Below are 13840 nucleotides of genomic sequence, written 5' to 3' on the forward strand. Positions count from 1 at the left end.
GGCAAGTCACCGTCGGCCACTTCCTCCTGAAGTAGGGCCAGCGAACAAGCCGTGTCTAGGTCCGGTGGTCGCTGCACGAGCACCACCGCGCGGATGTCCGGTCGCAATCCCTCGACAAAGCGTGTCAGGAAAAAATATGGGTGAGTACTTTCAGAGTATGAAATGAGGTGATTCATCAGTGATTCAAATCGCTCGATGAAATACGTGACAGTAGTATGTTGTTTGATAGCATAAAACTGACGGATGAGCATCTGGTGTTTGTCGCACCCGAATCGGGTGCAGAGTAAGGATGTGAACGACTCCCAATCTAGCCCAATCAGTTTCTTCTGAACTGACTGGAGCCAGATGCCCGCAGGGCCCGAGAAGTTCAAAATTGCCATAGGAACGCGGTATGCATCATGAACGGCGAACATCTGGAAATATTGCTCACAGAGCGTTTTCCAGAGCTGCGGGTTCTCGCCGGTGAACACAGGGAAACTCATAGGAGGTGGATTCTGCCCCAAATTGGCGAGGAATGATGGAGATATGGGTTCTGGAGGGGAGAGTGTCAGGTGCTGAGACGTACCCGTGACCGGGAGTGCCGCCGGTGACTCGATGGTCACCGACGGAAGCCCCCCGGTGAGATCGACGTCGCCGTGGCCACTGGGCCCGTGGAGTATTCCTCGTGCTTGAAGCAGCGGCGGCGGAGGAACTTGGGTCGTCGCTCCACGCGACGAAGGCGGTGCGGCTGGTTGGGGAGGGGTCGCTTGCATCAGGGCGACCGTGTTCTCCAGCTTGGTGAAGCGGGCTTCTAGATCGGGTTTCCACCAGAGAAGATCTTCGATCTACGACGTCTGCGCTTGCAGCTGCTTGAGGACGCTTGCGGAGTCGCTCTTCGCGTCCTGATGGAGCTTGTCGAGGTACTCCTTGAGTGCCGGATCCATGGCGGCGAGGAGGACTTGCCGAGCGTGGACGTGTTGGCGAGTTTCCAGGATGTCGCGGCGGAGATTGGTTGTGGCGGTGGTCTCTGATGCCAGGATGTTAGGGTATCGGATCGATCTATTACACCCTCAAGAATGCAACTCAGTTCATACATCGATGGTGTTCTTGCGGAAGAAGGAAGGAAAGGGAAAGTAGGTGAGGAAGAGAGCCGCCGTCCTTTGCCTGATCCCTATGGATGCCAATCCAATCGATGCTTCTCGACTAAGTAGCTGGTAGCAGCGACGCGGTCAGTGGGTCCAGCCGGGCCCGATGAACCTTCTGTTGGGCTGAATGATTCTCTTGGGCCTGTTGGAGATCCTTCTCGCCACGTAGCCGTCTTGGGCCGGGCTCGCTGCCATGGTGGCACTCTGGTCTCCTGTCGTCATGGCAGCGGTTCCCTTGCTCTTCTTGTTAGTCGCGGCGCTGACATCCGGCCATGAGCCGCCTCCACCTCGCTGCCTCATCTTATATGGTGAGTCATACTTTGCCGCGCTGAGCACATTGACACACCGCCCTCGCCGGAGTAGGTCTTTGAGCCGCCATCCAGGGCCTTGAGCCAGTTTTTTGTAGAAACTTCAAACCCCGCCTCCGAGCAGCCTACGAATTCAGCGACCTCGTCTCTGCTTCTAAGTCGCCCAAGGCCCAACTGCAGTTCAAAGATCGAGTCGCCCCGCGGCCGTGATCTTGACCCGTACTTTTTCTCGCCGGGTGTGCGCTCCCTGCCATGACCTTGAATTGCCTCCTCCTCACTGTTGCGGGTTGGTCTGAGCTAAACCGCCACCATGGATTTGCCTCGCGGTAGCCGTCGAGCCGCACTATGAGCAACGTGCCGTCTCTGCGGCATCAAGTCGCCTTTGCTCGCGAGCCGCCGCCCGCACGCCTCCAACCTGCCTCGCTCTGCCTCACCAGGGGACACCACACCCGCAGCCGTGCCGAGCTGCCGGCGCCGTGACTACACCGCTCCAAGTCGCCGCCGGCCTACGGGTCGCCTCTCACGGGTGTCTGCCTCAGGTGTGGCTAATAAGTGAGGTGAGCTGGAGAGGTAGAGGCCGTTGCAAGACCCCAACCGGATGACTCCAACCCGCCGCTACGCGCCGGCCTAGACTCTAGTCCAGCCGGATGACTCTAGTGTGAGCCGCCAGTTGCCACGTCAAGTCGCTGGTGCCCAGTTCTACAACCACAGACAAATCCTCACAGAGCTTGTTTTCGTGGCCTATGTGCCCTCGCCCATGTTTGCTAGCTAGTGCTAGTTGTGTTTGCGTGTATATGGTACAGACAGAGCAGAGCGGAGGCCGGGAGTAGCACATACGCCTGCAAGTTTTCTGATACTTTGTTAGAGCAACTCTAGCAGACCCCGCAAAAATACAACCCGCAAAACGCGTTTGTGGGTTCATGAAAATCGTTTTTCGGGTCAAAATCATATGTGGCCGAGCAGAACCCATATCTAAACCTGCATAATTTGAAAAAAAATGTTTCGCGGGAGAAATTGCATGAACAGAGTTCATCACATACTACATTGTTCATGGCATACTACATAGTTCATCACAACTAGAAGCATAGTTATACTACATACTACGTTAAACTAGTACTAGGGGGTCGGATCGGACGGCGGCGAGGTCGCGGCAACTGGACGACGCCGGAGAGAAGCCGGACGTTCAATCCTCCTCGCCGGAGCTGCAGAGATCCTCCGACTGCTCCTTGCGGATGCGGCGCCACTCCTCCGCCTTCTCGTTGGCGGCGACGTTGTCGGCGACCGCCTGCCACCACTCGAGGGCTTCGAGCTCCTCGGTGTGGCGCAAACGCTCCTCCTCCTCCTGCACGCTCCGCTCGGCGATGGCAGCGGCGACGGTGTCGAAATCCGCGACGTAGTCCTCAGGCCCGATGACTCCGTGGCGGCCGAGCGGAGTGGGCTCCTCGGGCTCCTCCTTCATCGGGAGGAAGCCGAACGGCGCCGGCGGCTCCGGTTCCTCCTCCTCGTCCGACCACTCCCTCTTCACGGGGAGGAAGCCCGCGACGGAGGAGGAGGAGGATCCGGCGTAGGAAGACCGTGCAGAGGAGAAGGATGCGCGCCGACGGACGTTCTCCTCCGTCTCGCGGCGGTCGAAACTCGCCGGCGGTGACAGCTCGTGGTTGGTCCACTTCCGCGTGCCGCGCTTCCTCATGCCGTCGGACCGGACGCGCCGCTCGCGCTCTCGGTCCCTCTCCCGGCCGGATCTGCTGCCAGAGCCGCGTCCGGAGCTCCACATTCGCCCCCACATGGCGGCTGGAGGCGGGGCGGAGGGTCGCCGGTGGCGAGAAATTGGGAGAGGGGAAAGGGGAATCGGGTGGCTCGCGGCGGCGGGTGGATAGGGTTTGGACCCGCAAAAGGGTCGCGGAACCACACTTATAGCGCTCGGGGGGGAGCGGTTTGCGGGCTGCGGCAAAAGTTTTTGCTGGCCGGACGAGTATGCGGGGTCTGTTCTGACCGCAAAATTAGCCTGAGTCCACATACTCGCCGGAATTTTTACGGGTCAGACATTTTTCAAGATCTGCTAGAGTTGCTCTTAGAACATGGAAAGTGCTAGATGAAGCACGTATGTCGGCCGTTTCGGAGCTTTGTCCCAGTAGCCTCAAAGTGTTGGTTGCTCCCGTATGCTTCTCTCACAAAGGAAAAGGATAAGATGAGGCCAAAGGAAACAAAGTGGGCCAGTACTGCTGATTGATCAAACAACACAACCTGTCGCATCAGTCAAAGGGCAAGCACGTGGGCATCAATTAGTGCTATTTAGTACTCCTAATTGCTGCACGCATGTCAGACGAGTTGTGTCCGCATTCGCCTGACAAAACATTAGGTGATATCCGTTCAGTCTGTTTTAATAGCACGTATTAATTTTTATGTGAACAATTACTCTGGTCTGTGGTATTATTTCGCAGGACAATTGTTCATTACAGATGAGGTGTTATGCTGCAAGTATGGAGCATGCACTGGCAACATTCCGCAGCGACGTTTTCGTCCGAGCCACACTACCCGATGAACAGACGTGCACAAGTCGCCGCCCCTATGGCCGGGTCTACATCAACTCGCCCGTCCGTGCGGTTTACTGTGCCTACGATTACTTTCCCGTCCGCATCGGATTATAATGCCACAGCCAACTGGCCCAGCTTACCGCGCTTGCGATTGACTTGCTCATCTGCACGGGTTACCGTGCCTGTGATTGAAGGCCGACTCATCTGTTTGCTGCCGCGACCGACTCGCCCGTGATTATTTTCAACTTTGCCGTGGTGATCACCAACTCCGCGGCGAATATTTCCTGGCCTAACATATCAGGTGAAATTCATTCAGTATATTTTTTATATTACATATTGCTTTCTTTTAAAAAAGAGCAATTACTCTGGCTTGCAAGTTCTCTAACGCAGGACAAGTTGTCTACTGCAAAAGGGATTATTATAACACTAAGCTATTGAATGACTTATACCGGTTTATATTACGGTCAAAAATGGAGAATCTCAAGACAAGTCCTTGAGTAGTCTTAAGACTCGGGGGCTATGATGACACGACTTAGCAAATATCGTGAGATTCAAGACCCCGGGTCATTGGAGGGAAGATAATCCGGTCCCGGAGGCTACCGCCATATTGGTAAAAATTTAAAGGCCGTCAGAAAATTTCTGGCTCACAATGATGATTCGATTTACAATTCGGCCCAAGGTAAACCTGTCTCCCACAAAGCTTTGAAGCTCTAAATATCCGGTTTGAAATTCCGGTTTAAAAAGAATTCATCTCTCGCAAGTTCGAGTTTTCAGGAAAAATTACAGGGAGCAAAGAGAGTTTGTTGCACAACACAACTCAAACATAGGCACCCGGCGAGCATAGCTCAGAAATATATCACTTGGGGGCTTCCGGCTTACTGAGCTAAGCTATGATTACCCTTTGATCCGGCTCATAGCCACATTTACAGGTCATTTGGGGGCTTCCTGTTCAAACATAGGTCGTATTCGCACCGAAGAGAACATAGCTATCGGTACCCTCTTGATCGGAGCAATGCCAAACTCACTAGGGGCTTCTTGATCGTATTCGAATCATAGCTTAACCCCTTTTGGGTCCGACTTGGATCGTATTCGAATCAGGGTCGTTAAAAACCTCTCAAGGTCATTTGGGGGCTTCCTGTTCAAACATAGGTCGTATTTGAACCAAAGAGAACATAGCTGTCGGTACCCTCTTGATCGGCGCAACGCCAAAGCAACTGGGGGCTACATGATCGTATTCGAATCCTAGCTTAACCCCTTTGGTCTGGTTTACTGATCGTATTCGAATCAGAAGCCTCAAATTCTTCTTTCTATTTTGCTTAAGTTTTTTGAAAACAGTCTTTTGGGTTTGTCTTGAGACTTTTTGTTCATATCTGAAGCATATATATGGTTTCGATTAACCCGGTTTGACTTTGGATGATAAGTCGCCATATATGACAATCATAAACATTTGGAAGTTTTGGCTTCTAAAAATTGGGTTATCGCCCTTACTACACATGTATCTTAAATCGGCAGTACGATTCAATATCACAGGATCCAGTTTTCCAAACTAGATTATATTATTCAAATATTTAATAGCCAACATGGCTGGATTTTTATTATGGTTATCAATAGCCAATATTATGATGGAGGTCTTCAAAGTCGCTTCAGCACAATGGATATTAATTTATTAATGGACATGATTTGTTTTTACAATGGAGGGAATAGTCCCGAGTCGCTGCAGGCTTACGACCCGGCACTTGGGGGCTACATTATTCAAATTGAGATTACATCAAATATGCAAGTCCCATGTCACTGCCAACATGCACCATGGCACTTGGGGGCTACCAATTGCTCCTGTCAAAAATTCAAGGTACACAAGCCTTAGTTCATTATATTGAAAGATCCACTACTCAATTGGTAGAGTACAAAGCTCTTAACCATATGGACATGGGTTCAAGCCCCATGGTGGAGATTACATCATATGATGTTATTATCAACGAACTATATATAAAGTCCCAGCTCAATATTATCTTATTGAACCGGCCCTTGGGGGCTACACGTTGTTGTTCAAGTCTACATGATCAGAAGAGGAGCCAAAAACCTAATTCCACCACCACAACTTTCTGTATCCACGAGATCCCATCTTGGGGCATGTTTCGGAGCTCCGTCGGAAGAGGGTCGTCACCACGGAGGGCTTCTACATCATCATAGCCTCTCCGATGAAGTGTGAGTAGTTTACCTCAGACCTTCGGGTCCATAGTTAGTAGCTGGATGGCTTCTTCTCTCTCTTTGAATCTCAATACAAAGTTCTCCCCCTCTCTCATGGAGATCTATTCGATGTAATCTTCTTTTTGCGGTGTGTTTGTTGAGACCGATGAATTGTGGGTTTATGATCAAGTCTATCTATGAATAATATTTGAATCTTCTCTGAATTCTTTTATGCATGATTGGTTATCTTTGCAAGTCTCTTCGAATTATCCGTTTGGTTTGGCCAACTAGATTGGTAGTTCTTGCCATGGGAGAAGTGCTTAGCTTTGGGTTCGATCTTGCGGTGTCCTTACCCAGTGACAGAAGGGGCAACAAGGCACGTATTGTATCGTTGCCATCGAGGATAACAAGATGGGGTTTATTTCATATTGCATGAATTTATCTCTCTACATCATGTCATCCTGCTTAAGGTGTTACTCTGTTTTTAACTTAATACTCTAGATGCATGCTGGATAGCGGTCGATGAGTGGAGTAATAGTAGTAGATGCAGAATCATTTCGGTCTACTTGTCGCGGACGTGATGCCTATATACATGATCATGCCTAGATATCCTCATAATTATGCACTTTTCTATCAATTGCTCAACAGTAATTTGTTCACCCACCGTAATACTTATGCTATTTTGAGAGAAACCAGTAGTGAAACCTATGGCCCCGGGTCTATTTTCCATCATATAAGTTTCCAATCTATTTTACTTTGCAATCTTTACTTTCAATCTATATCATAAAAATACCAAGTATATATATATATATCTTATTATCTCTATCAGATCTCACTTTTGCAAGTCGTCGTGAAGGGATTGACAACCCCTTTATCGCGTTGGTTGCGAGGTTCTTATTTGTTTGTGTAGGTGCAAGGCGACTTGCGTGTAGTCTCCTACTGGATTGATACCTTGTTCTCAAAAACTGAGGGAAATACTTACGCTACTTTGTTGCATCACCCTTTCCTCTTCAAGGGCAAACCAACGCAGTGATCAAGAGGTAGCAAGAAGGATTTCTGGCGCCATTGCCGGGGAGATCTACGCCAAGTCAAGTCAAGATATACCAAGTACCCATCACAAACTCTTATCCCTCGCATTACATTGTTTGCCGTTTGCCTCTCCCCCACTTCACCCTTGCCATTTTATTTGCCCTCTTTTCTATTCACCCTCTTTTTTCGTTCGCCTATTTTTCACTCTCTTATTCTGTGCTTGTGTGTTAGATTGTTTGTCACAATGGCTCAAGACAATACTAAATTGTGTGATTTTTCCAATACCAACAATAATGATTTTATTAGCACTCCGATTGCTCCCCTTACCGATGCTGAATGAAATTAATACCGCCTTGCTGAATCTTGTCATGAAATATCAATTTGTTGGCCTTCCTAATGAAGATGTCGCTACTCATCTAAACAACTTTATTGATTTGTGTGACATGCAAAAGAAAAAGGACGTGGATAATGATATTGTTAAATTGAAGCTATTTCTATTTTTGTTTAGAGATCGTGCTAAAACTTGGTTTTCTTCTTTGCCTAAAAATAGTATTGATTCTTGGAATAAGGTAAAGATGATTTTATCTCTAAGTATTTTCCTCCCGCTAAGATCATGTCTCTTAGAAACGATATTATAAATTTTAAGCAACTAGATCATGAGCATGTTGCACAATCTTGGGAGAGGATGAAATTAATGATTCGTAATTGCCCTACTCATGGTTTGAATTTATGGATGATCATACAAAATTTTTATGCCGGATTGAATTTTGCTTCTAGAAATATTTTAGATTCGGCCGCGGGAGGCACTTTTATGGAAATCACTTTAGGAGAAGCTACCAAACTCCTAGATAATATTATGGTTAATTACTCTCAATGGCACACCGAAAGATCTACTAGTAAAAAGGTTCATGCGATAGAAGAAATTAATGTTTTGAGTGGAAAGATGGATGAACTTGTGAATTTTTTTGCTAATAGGAGTGCTCCTGTTGATCCTAATGATATGCCTTTGTCTACTTTGATTGAGAATAATAATGAATCTATGGATGTGAATTTTGTTGGTAGGAACAATTTTGGTAACAACGCGTATAGAGAAAAATTTAATCCTAGGCCATATCGTAGTAATTCCTCTAATAATTATGGTAATTCTACAACAATTCTTATGGAAATTATAATAAGATGCCCTCTGATTTTGAATCTAGTATTAAAGAATTTATTAGTTCGCAAAAGAGTTTCAATGCTTTGATTGAATAAAAATTGTCTAACATTGATGAGTTGGCTAGGGACGTGGATATAATTTATCTTGATGTTGACTCTTTGAAACTTAGATCTATTCCACCTAATAATTATATCAATGAGTCTCTCAAAGCCATGAGAATTTCCATTGATGAGTGCAAAGAAAGAACCGCTAGGATGCGTGCAAAAAAAGATTGCTTTATGAAAGCGTGTTCTTCTAGTTTTCATGATAATAATGATGAAGATCTAAAAGTGATTCATGTGTCTCCTATTAAATATATTTTTTGCAATATGAATATTGATAATGATGGGACTGGAGATGAGTCAACTTTAGTAAAAAGGCGTCCCAATGATTTGGAGTTTTTAGATCTTGATGCAAAAATTGGTAAAAGTGGGATTGAAGAGGTCAAAACTTTACATAGCAATGAACCCACTATTTTGGATTTAAAGGAATTTGATTATGATAATTGTTATTTAATAGATTGTATTTCCTTGTTGCAATCCGTGTTAAATTATCCTCATGCTTATAGTCAAAATAAAGCTTTTACTAAACATATCGTTGATGCTTTAATGCAATCTTATGAAGAAAAGCTTGAATTAGAAGTTTCTATCCCTAGAAAACTTTATGATGAGTGGGAACCTACTATTAAAATTAATATTAAAGATCATGAATGCTATGCTTTATGTGATTTGGGTGCTAGTGTTTCCACGATTCCAAAAACTTTGTGTGATGTGTTAGGTTTCCGTGAATTTGATGATTGTTCTTTAAACTTGCATCTTACGGATTCCACCATTAAGAAACCTGTGGGAAGGATTAATGATGTTCTTATAGTTGCAAATAGGAATTATGTGCACATATATTTCATTGTTCTTGACATAGATTGTAATCCTACATGTCCTATTATTTTTGATAGACCTTTCCTTAGAACGATTGGTGCAATTATTGATATGAAAGAAGGAAAAATTAGATTCCAATTTCCGTTAAGGAAAGGCATGGAAAAATTTCCTAGAAATAAAAATTAAATTAACTTATGAATCTATTATGAGAGACACTTATGGATTGCATACCAAAGATGACAATACCTAGATCTATTCTTGTTCTTATGCCTAGCTAGGGGCGTTAAACGATAGCGCTTGTTGGAAGACAACCCAATTTTATTTTTGTTTCTTGATTTTTGGTTCTTTTTAGTAATGAATAATTCATCTAGGTTATGTTTATATGTGGTTTTATGCTTTTAATTAGTGTTTGTGCCAAGTAGAACCTTTGGGAAGACTTGGGGAAGTTTTTGCAATCTTGCTGTAAAAACAGAAACTTTAGCGCTCACACGATTTGCTGCCATTTTTTTACTGGAGAGTCCGATTAGGTTGATTCTTTTTGCAGATGATTTATATACAAATTCCTCATGTCCACCAATTTATTTCAGAATTTTTTGGGTTACAGAAGTATTCGAAACCTACAGATTACTACAGACTGTTCTGTTTTTGACAGATTCTGTTTTTCGTGTGTTGTTTGCTTATTTTGATGAATCTATGGCTAGTATCGGGGGGTATGAACCATAGGGAAGTTGGAATACAGTAGGTTTAACACCAATATAAATAAATAATGAGTTCATTACAGTACCTTAAGTGGTGGTTTGTTCTCTTATACTAACGGAGCTCATGAGATTCTCTATTGAGTTTTGTGTTGTGAAGTTTTCAAGTTTTGGGTAAAGATTTGATGGATTATGGAGTAAGGAGTGGAAAGAGCCTAAGCTTGGGGATGACCAAGGAACCCCAAGGTAAAATTAAAGGATAACCAAAAGCCTAATCTTGGGGATGCCCCGGAAGGCATCCCCTCTTTCGTCTTCGTCCATCGATAACTTTACTTGATGCTATATTTTTATTCACCACATGATATGTGTTTTGCTTGGAGCATCTCTTATGATTTGAGTCTTTTCTTTATAGCTTAACACAATCATCCTTGCTGTACACACCTTTTGGGAGAGACACACATGAATCATAATTTATTAGAATACTCTATGTGCTTCACTTATATCTTTTGAGCTAGAGAATTTTGCTCTAGTGCTTCACTTATATATTTTAGAGCAAGGTGGTGGTTTTATTTTATAAAAAATATTGATCTCTCATGCTTCACTTATATTATTTTGAGAATCCTTTAGACCAGCATGGTAGTTTTCTTTGGCTATAAAATTAGTCCAAATCTGATAGGTATCCAAGATTGGTATAATAAAAACTTTCATAAAAGTGCATTGGATACTATGAGAAGTTTGATACTTGATGATTGTTTTGAGATATGAAGATGGTAATATTAGAGTCATGCTAGTTGAGTAGTTGTGAATTTGAGAAATACTTGTGTTGAAGTTTTCAAGTCCCGTAGCATCCACGTATGGTAACCGTTGTGTAACAAATTTGAAACATGAGGTGTTCTTTGATTGTCATCCTTATGAGTGGCGGTCGGGGACAAGCGATGGTATTTTCCTACCAATCTATCCCCCTAGGAGCATGCACGTAATGCTTGGTTTTTGATGACTTGTAGATTTTTGCAATAAGTATGTGAGTTCTTTATGACTAATGTTGAGTCCATGGATTATACGCACTCTCACCTTTCCATCATTGCAAGCCTCTTCGGTACCGTGCATTGCCCTTTCTCAGCTTGAGAGTTGGTGCAAACTTCACCGGTGCATCCAAACCCCGTGATAAGATACGCTCTATCTCACACAAACCTCCTTATATCTTCCTCAAAACAACCACCATACCTACCTATTATGGCATTTCCATAGCCATTCCGAGATATATTGCCATTCAACTTTCCACCGTTTCATTTATTATGACACGCTTCATCATTGTCATATTGCCTTGCATGATCATGTAGTTGGCATCGTATTTGTGGCAACGCCACCATGCATAATTTATCATACATGTCACTCTTGATTCATTGCCCATCCCGGTACACCGCCGGAGGCATTCATATGGAGTCATATTTTGTTCTAGTATCGAGTTGTAATCATTGAGTTGTAAATAAATAGAAGTGTGATGATCATCATTAATAGAGCATTGTCCAAATAAAAAAATAAAAAAAGAAGGGAGAAAGGCCAAATAAAAAAATTAAAGGCCAAAAAAATAGAAAAGAAATAAAAAGGGACAATGCTACTATCCTTTTTTCCACACTTGTGCTTCAAAGTAGCACCATGATCTTTATGATAGAGAGTCTCTTGTATTGTCACTTTCATATACTAGTGGGAATTTTTCATTATAGAACTTGCCTTTTATATTCCAACAATGGGCTTTCTAAAATGCCCTAGGTCTTCGTGAGCAAGCAAGTTGGATGCACACCCACTTAGTTTCTTTTGTTGAGCTTTCATACATTTATAGCTCTAGTGCATCTGTTGCATGGCAATCCCTACTCCTTGCATTGACATAAATTGATGGGCATCTCCCTAGCCCATTGATTAGCCGCGTCAATGTGAGACTTTGTCCTTTTTTGTCTTCTCCACATAACCCCCATCATTATACTCTATTCCACCCATAGTGATATATCCATGGCTCACGCTCATGTATTGCGTGAAAGTTGAAAAAGTTTGAGATTACTAAAGTATGAAACAATTGCTTGGCTTGTCATCGGGGTTGTGCATGATGAGAGAATTCTTGTGTGACAAAAATGGAGCATGACCATGTTGGGGAACGTAGTAATTTCAAAAAAATTCCTACGCACACGCAAGATCATGGTGATGCATAGCAACGAGAGGGGAGAGTGTGATCTACGTACCCTTGTAGATCGACAACGGAAGCGTTTGGTTGATGTAGTCGTACGTCTCCACGACCCGACCGATCAAGCACCGAAACTACGGCACCTCCGAGTTCTAGCACACGTTCAGCTCGATGACGATCCCCGGACTCCGATCCAGCAAAGTGTCGGGGATGAGTTCCGTCAGCACGACGGCGTGGTGACGTTCTTGATGCACTACCGTCGCAGGGCTTCGCCTAAGCACCGCTACAATATTATCGAGGACTATGGTGGAAGGGGGCACCGCACACTGCTAAGAATATGATCACGTGGATCAACTTGTGTGTCAAGGGGTGCCCTTCTGCCCCCGTATATAAAGGATCAAGGGGAGGAGGCCGGCCGGCCCTCTATGGCGCGCCAAGGAGGAGTCCTCCTCCTAGTAGGAGTCCTCCCTCTCCTAGTCCAATTCGGACCAGGGGGAGGAGGCGCGCGGCCCACCTTTGGCTGCCCCTCTCTCTCTCCACTAAGGCCCATATGGCCCATTACTTCTCCCGGGGGGTTCCGGTAACCCTCCGGCTCTCCGGTTTTCTCCGAAATCACCCGGAACACTTCCGGTGTCCGAATATAGCCGTCCAATATATCAATCTTTATGTCTCGACCATTTCGAGACTCCTCGTCATGTCCGTGATCACATCCGGGACTCCGAACTAACTTCGGTACATCAAAACTCATAAACTCATAATATAATTGTCATCGAAACCTTAACCGTGCGGACCCTACGGGTTCGAGAACAATGTAGACATGACCGAGACACGTCTCCGGTCAATAACCAATAGCTGAACCTGGATGCTCATATTGGCTCCTACGTATTCTACGAAGATCTTTATCGGTCAGACCGCATAACAACATATGTTGTTCCCTTTGTCATCGGTATGTTACTTGCCCGAGATTCGATAGTCGGTATCCCATACCTAGTTCAATCTCGTTACCGGCAAGTCTCTTTACTCGTTCTGTAATACATCATCTCACAACTAACTCATTAGTTGCAATGCTTGCAAGGCTTATGTGATGTGTATTACCGAGAGGGCCCAGAGATACCTCTCCGACAATCGGAGTGACAAATCCTAATCTCAAAATACGCCAACCCAACATGTACCTTTGGAGACACCTGTAGAGCACCTTTATAATCACCCATTTACGTTGTGACGTTTGGTAGCACACAAAGTGTTCCTCCGGCAAACGGGAGTTGCATAATCTCATAGTCATAGGAACATGTATAAGTCATGAAGAAAGCAATAGCAACATACTAAACGATCGGGTGCTAAGCTAATGGAATTGGTCATGTCAATCAGATCATTCATCTAATGATGTGATCTCGTTAATCAAATAACAACTCTTTGTTAATGGCTAGGAAACATAACCATCTTTGATTAACGAGCTAGTCAAGTAGAGGCATACTAGTGACACTCTGTTTGTCTATGTATTCACACATGTATTATGTTTCCGGTTAATACAATTCTAGCATGAATAATAAACATTTATCATGATATAAGGAAATAAATAATAACTTTATTATTGCCTCTAGGGCATATTTCCTTCAGTCTCCCACTTGCACTAGAGTCAATAATCTAGTTTCACATCGCCATGTGATTTAACAGCAATAGTTCACATCACCATGTGATTAACACCCATAGTTCACAT

The sequence above is a fragment of the Triticum urartu genome, chromosome 5 (genome assembly GCF_003073215.2).
Source record: "Triticum urartu cultivar G1812 chromosome 5, Tu2.1, whole genome shotgun sequence".
Lineage (NCBI taxonomy): Eukaryota > Viridiplantae > Streptophyta > Magnoliopsida > Poales > Poaceae > Triticum > Triticum urartu.